The following is a 6873-nucleotide window of genomic DNA, read 5'->3' on the forward strand; positions in this document are numbered from 1 at the left end:
TGTCTTGTCATCAAGTCATGTTGAGTGTCTGTTCGCAAGGTCATGCATGTACGAAGTCACTCATTCCCGCACTTAATCATTTTGCTGAAGCTATGTCGACTGGACCAACCCCAACAACTGGACCTCTGCTTAGCTGCACTACACAGTCTCAGCCGTTAGTGAACATGTACTGCTACCCAGAATTATGCAAAGCTTGAGGCTGCCTCCCAGGCAATCTGCACTACGCAATCCTGGAATCGACCCGATCGACTGTCACTCAGAACAACATAGAAGTTTCTCAACAAGCAATCTCAATCTGCGCACCTGCAAGAAAATCAACCAAGCTCCAGCTGGTCAACTGGAGAGTTTGACCGGGTAGTGACCCCAGGCCTCTCTCCTCTAAAACATTGCACAAAAGCTTCCATGCATGCCCACTTCCGCTGACTCTTAAAACTGCGCATACATGTTGCACAAACACCCGCTTCCTGTCACTGCACTGCCCTAAAAAATTACACAGTTTTTCCAGCCAGACACCCTGTCAACTGACTTGCTACTCATCCTCAAAACTACATAGTTTTCATGAGAAGTCTCACAACTACCTAGCATCCCGCTCAGCTCAGAAACTGTGCAGGGATGTCCAGCAGGCCAGTAGCCCAGCTCTGCATAGTTTTTGCCAGTAACCTCCCATAGCCTGCTACCAGCTCCTCAAAGAAATTGCACAATTTTTATTAGCAGCCTCCCACAGCCCCCTGCCAGCTCCCCGGAAAAATTGCACAGTTTTTGCTGCCAGTCTCCCCCTGTTGCCTGCATAGTCTCCCTAAAAAAATTGCGTATATCTACCCTCCAGCCGAGCCAAATCTCCCGAAAAGTCACTACTGATCCGGATTGCCCATCTCAACTTCGCAATGACCCCTGTGTAGTTTTCATGGACAATTCCCAGACCCTGCATCCCAACTTGAAATCTTCCTTGTGTAGTTGCAGAGCCTTGTCCACTCTCCTGGTCACTTGCATCCAAAAGCGAACAATAATGCATCATGGGAGACTAGGAGATTTTTGGATTTGATGTCCTCTCATCATGAGTGGTTTCAGATATAGGTACATGAATGAGACATGGCACGAAGATGAATAGGATAAACAAGGAGCATATGCAAGGAGACTTGTTCACAAACAGACGAACACATGAAGCATGCCAAAGTGCAAGCGAAGGAGCGATGTTCAAATGCATCATCAAGCAAACACGAAGAACATCGAAGACTCAACACACCTTGCCATGCGGAGGTGAAGGTAGGATACACCAAGAGCACATCACTAAGCAGCACTGCAACTCGACATGCACACCACCACCAGCATGAACACGCCAGCTCTATTGTGTCGAGTCATGTCATGAGTCATCTCGGCCACATCACTACTATGGGCCACACTATTGTAATCAACGTAATGTAAGGTGGAAGTCCAAGAGACCCACATGTAAATTTGAAGAGTCATGTAAAGTTGAATAGTCATGTAAGTCAAACAGTCATGAGGGAAGTCAAACACTTACAAGGCCTAGTTTTACCCTTGGCTATAAATACCCCTCATTTGTAGATCCAAAAGACTTTTCACCTTGGCTCCTCTCACATTGCCTTGAGAGTTTGTAATATTTTCTTTGAGGAGCAATCAATGGCTCCAATGCCCTGCTATCGAGGTTAGTGATGTATGGTGTACCGATGTGTCTTGGAACTTTCACCTAATTTAGAGGCCTGATAACAGGCCAACGCATTTTCACACGTATTGTATTTGTTTGTAAGCCTATTCTTTGGACAATTGTAAGGCATGTTGCTTTAACTTGCGTTAAAATAATTGAACTATTTCGGTTGTTCTAATACATATGCTTAGGAAAATATGTTGTATAAGTTGTTAACGTTGTCCCGCTCATGTGGGCTATCCCACCGGACACTTGACAGAACCATTCTCATAAACTTGTTATAACGACCGTCGCACTCATGTGGATGGGTGTCGTACGTGCTATCCATTCACTATGTGTTTGTGACTATCGCATCCATGTGGACTACTCCACTGGAAGATGTGCATGTCCTGTTGTGTTGTGTGTCTCTGACAAAGTTGGGACTATTCCCTTTCAACTTGAGACTCACTTCCACCATCTCCCTCTGCAGTGAAAGAACCTTGACACAAGTAACACTAAGCATTCACCAGGCACGTGAAAATCATTTTTCGAAGATAAAGCAGACCACTCACAGGTTCTGACAAGAAAGAGCTAAAACAAACCTTTAAGGAAATGACAACCAAACCATCACACCAGATGAGACTCCTACACCAAACGGTGTGAGGTCTAGTTGGGACTTCATACCGGGGAGATCCCCTGAATGTTGTTGAGTCCAGCACTGTCAACATTTTTGGAGCTAGAAGGAGGGCCGCCAGTCGTTTATGACTGAATGTCCTCTCATCCCCAGTCATCAATCATCTAGTCAAGGCAGTAACTCACACTCAGAGGAGGCGGAGGTAGAGACAAACCAACATACTCAGAGCCTAAACCGTTAGATTCTGAAGAAGAGCACGAGGATGAAGAAGAAGAAGACATGGATGACCAAAACTTAGAATGGATGACTCAAGGATGATTGGCTCTCCTGGGCGCTTTGCATAGGATGCCAAAGCGTTTGGAGAGAATGCTCACAAAGTATGACCCTGAAAGCATAGTGAAGGTAGAAGACCACTTGGACAACTTCTACCTACAACTGTGGACACTCGAGGTACGACACGACAACGTTGCATGAATATTGTTTTTGTATACCTTAGATGGCCACACAACAGTATGGTATCATATCCTTCTTGATAACTCTATCCATAATTGGGTTATGCTCAAATGGATATTTTTGGAAAAATTTGTTGATGACAAGACCCCAGCCATGTTGCTCAAAGAGTTGGTTAGTTTGAAGATGGAGTCGAAAAAAAAGGTAAAATATTTCAATCATAGGTTTTTTCACATATTGAACAATTTTTCAGTAGAAGCGAAACCTCATGAGTCCATCACTATTGATTACTACACATCCACATTTCCAACCAACATTGCGCAGTTCGTCAAGCGAGCTGCGAAACCAACATTACTAGAAAACTGCGAAGAGGTAATCATTGTAGAGAAGGACCTGCGTGTGATTGGATTCATCAAGGATGATGAACTAGTGAAGGACTCCAGAGATGCGAGGCGAAAGCCCTAGGCTGCGAGGCGCGAGCAAGGGTAAATACAAGGAGGCAAGTGATATTGAAACCCTTACTCGTCTTGTCAAGAACTTGACAACATAAATGTTTGAGTTCAAGCAACGAACAATCAACACATTTGCGAGTAGCCAGCTACCCAGAAAAACATAAGGAAGCATGTCATCAGGCAACAATCGCTTCCCGATTAGAACTGCACAGAGCTCCATCTTAGTGTTCCATATAGAACGGTGTGCAAATGAATATTTTTGCTCATTCCATGAAGACAATCACCCAGAAGGGTCTTGTTCGAATTGGAAATGAGTTACGGGCTCAGGATCAACCGTATGCCAAACTTAGTGAGTAGTACGTAGTGTCAGCCGAGGGACACAGACAATGACAAATATGCTACACCTAATGAGGCACCCAACACTGGGCAGGTAATCAACAGGTATTAGTGCTCACAAGCAGAGCAGAAGACAAACACCGAGAAGCAGCCCCAAAATAAAAATGGTCATTACAATCTCAGGAGTCAAGGGGCTCCCCCTACACTTGGTGAAATGCAAGAAAGACTTGAGCTGCTAAGGAAGGTTGATCCACCAACCATCCGAAAGAAGAAAACACAAAGCAAGCTCAGGAAGACATCGGTGTACAAGAGTACATCCATGACCAACAAACTGCAGAGCACTCCGTCGGACAATACAAACACAAGTCTGAACCCCCACATCTCGGTGAGTCTACACACTCTGGACTACAAAATTGTGGAAGACATGAAGAAACTCCCGAAAAAATCATTTTGTTTGAGTTGGCTAAGATTCAGAGTTAGCGAGATATTTTGCTTCGCGTACTGGGCAAACATCTATAGACAACGCGACCTCCACCAGCAAGGGAGCAAGCACATCTCCTTGTTCACTCACAACTATGCTCAACACACTCTGAATGGAAGAATAAAACTCTGTTTTTCCTCCATTCTTCCTTTCATTCGAAATTTTTAAATGTAATGTTCACAATTATTTGGTTGATTATGGCGCATCAGCCATTTTCATGCCACTCTCCATTACCAAAAAGATCAATGCGCAATGGAGAAAGACATCTGTAAATATCATCAAACTCGATCGTACATGCATACCAGCCATTGGTGAACTTTGGGATGTGATCATCTGACTATCTCATGACGATTGAGTTCACTAGTGTATAAGAATCATTGTTGTGGACATACCAGGAGCATATGACTTACTACTCAGCAGAGACTGGTCTAGAAAGTTGAATGGATACTTTACTACAGATTAGTCACATTTATGGATTTCATATAAGGGAAAAATAAATCAAATCCATGTGTTATCCAAGAGATACATGAGGCATAAAATCACTCCCATCAATGGCGAGAATGAACCGTTGGCCTTCACAGAGCTCATGTTTGGCAACTGCCTCTTGGAAACAACGCTGGGGTGTTATCTCACATAGCTAGCTCCAACCCCACCAGACATGCAGTTGGGTCTCCTTCCTTGCCAAACTGATGCAAATGAAACTTGTACAATGCATTATAACACCAATAGCAGTAGCACTAGTAGTAGAAGTAACAACAATAGTAGTAGTACAAGCGCGTCAAACGGTCTATGTACAGATGAGTTGTGGACCATTTATTTTAACAGATCAAAGGCACATGATGGCTCTAGAACTGGGTGTGTCTTGATTGAACCAAAGCACATGAAATACTTGATCTTGAGTCACTTGGAGTTGTGAAAACAACATTGTTGAACACTAAGCACTCATGTTGGGCTTGCAAAAATCTATTAGCCTCAATGTGGTTGTGCTCAAAGTGGTAGGTGATGTAGAAATTGTGATACGACAGGTATGTAACACCATACACTATTTATCACCTCATATAAAAAGTTACCAACAAGAGGTATGGCGATTAATCTCTAACTTCCAATCATTCAATATCATTTTTGTGCCAAGAACATGTAGTGCAACTACTGATACCTTAGCAAATGTAGTTGCTAGCATGTCACTGCTTAGGAATAGATTTACTGTTGAAATTTTGTACAAGCCTTCTATCCCTAAAAACATAACTAATCGACATGCTTTTGAAGATGATCAACAAATACTACACTTCATGGACAATGTTGATGCCTTCAAGGACGCAACAACTAATGAAGATGAGCACGAGTAGTCCCTACAAGCTGCAACTAATGACAAGAAATACAACCTCATCCCCAAGGGTGTGGTTTCTCTTAACAGGCTCTATGACTTGCGGAATTGCTTTCAAGGGCCAAGAAACAAAAAAAACCACAGTTCCACCATGATGAACGAACAGATCAACCTGGGAACAGACCAGGATCCTAAGTTTGTTTGTCTCGGTACATGCTGCACACCGCAGGAGTGGCAAGGTTTTTTCCATTTGTTTAAACAGTACCATGATGTGTCCGCGTGGGCATATGATGACCTGAGTACATACAACACACAAATAATCCAACACGATATTCCAATCAAAGAAGGAGTCAAGCCATTGCAACAAAAACTGAGTAAAGTACATCTGTCACTTCAGAATCCCTTATAAGAAAGAATTGACTAAGTTTTTGGATAATCGGATCACTTACAGAGTTAATTATTTTACATGGGTTTCTAATTTAAGTTATGTACGTAAGAAATTAGGGGGGATCCACTTATGCATAGATTTAAAAAACTTGGATCATGCCTTGAACAAAAACAACTACCCCGTGTCGTCATCAGAACCTATGTTACACGCAGTATCTAGAGCAGGAATGTTGTCTTCGCTTAATGGTCTTTCGGGATACCACCAGGTTCCGGTAGTAGAACCGGATAGTCTAATACTAGTTCAGAAGAAGCTTGGCCCACACACGTACTTCTGTAATCACTTGATGGGAGGGTTGACAACCTTCTTGTCAATGGCCAGGATCTCAAATGTTGTTTTGAGTAGGCCGGTCCGCACCTGAAGCCATGTACGTAGTTTGTTTACTGCTTGTTGTTTTTCCGCTTTGCTTACTATTTTTTTTTCATTTTGTTTTCTTTGTTTAATATCATGCTATTTTTTTTTTGTAAATAAGTGTTTCCCTCTACTGAGTTCTAGCTTTTGAATAAGTATGCGGCTGAGATCTAAAGAGTCTTGTGACACTACAACACTTGGCTAGTGCTGCGTCCGTCTTCTCTGTGCTTGGTTGTAACCTTCAGCCCATGAAGTCTTGATGGAAAATAAAATCCGTCTCCAAGGGAAAATTTGGTCCAACCATGAACTTGTGTCCACACTGGGAAACCCCATGCCTATACTCAGCCTTCTTCTCTGTATGTTCAAGTTCATCCAACTAGTAGAAATGGAGAAGGGGAAAAATCTAAACGAGAAAACCTATGTCAGAGGTCTTACATGCTTCTCCGAAGGAACAACCTCTTCTACTCTCAATAAGTCAGGATCCCTCTTCCACCCCAAAAAAAAATAAGTGCCTATGCATAGTCTTCTTTAAAAATACAAAGGTTAAAGAAGAGAAAGGCTTCCTACGCAGAGAGGTGAAGCATGCAACTCCACCAGGGTACTAACCAGGCTTGTTGGTAGTGGAGAAATGCGGGTGTTTCTGGGTGACTCTGACGGGGTACTTTCCAGGCCTGCTGGTAGCAGAGAAAAACCAAAGATGAAAACTTATACTTTGAAATTTTTTAACGCGTCAGCCAAACTACCCTTCCCAATTTCGA

Source organism: Pinus tabuliformis, chromosome 4_1, assembly GCF_031772625.1.
Source record: "Pinus tabuliformis cultivar Carrire ecotype Pingquan chromosome 4_1, CPIR1, whole genome shotgun sequence".
NCBI lineage: Eukaryota > Viridiplantae > Streptophyta > Pinopsida > Pinales > Pinaceae > Pinus > Pinus tabuliformis.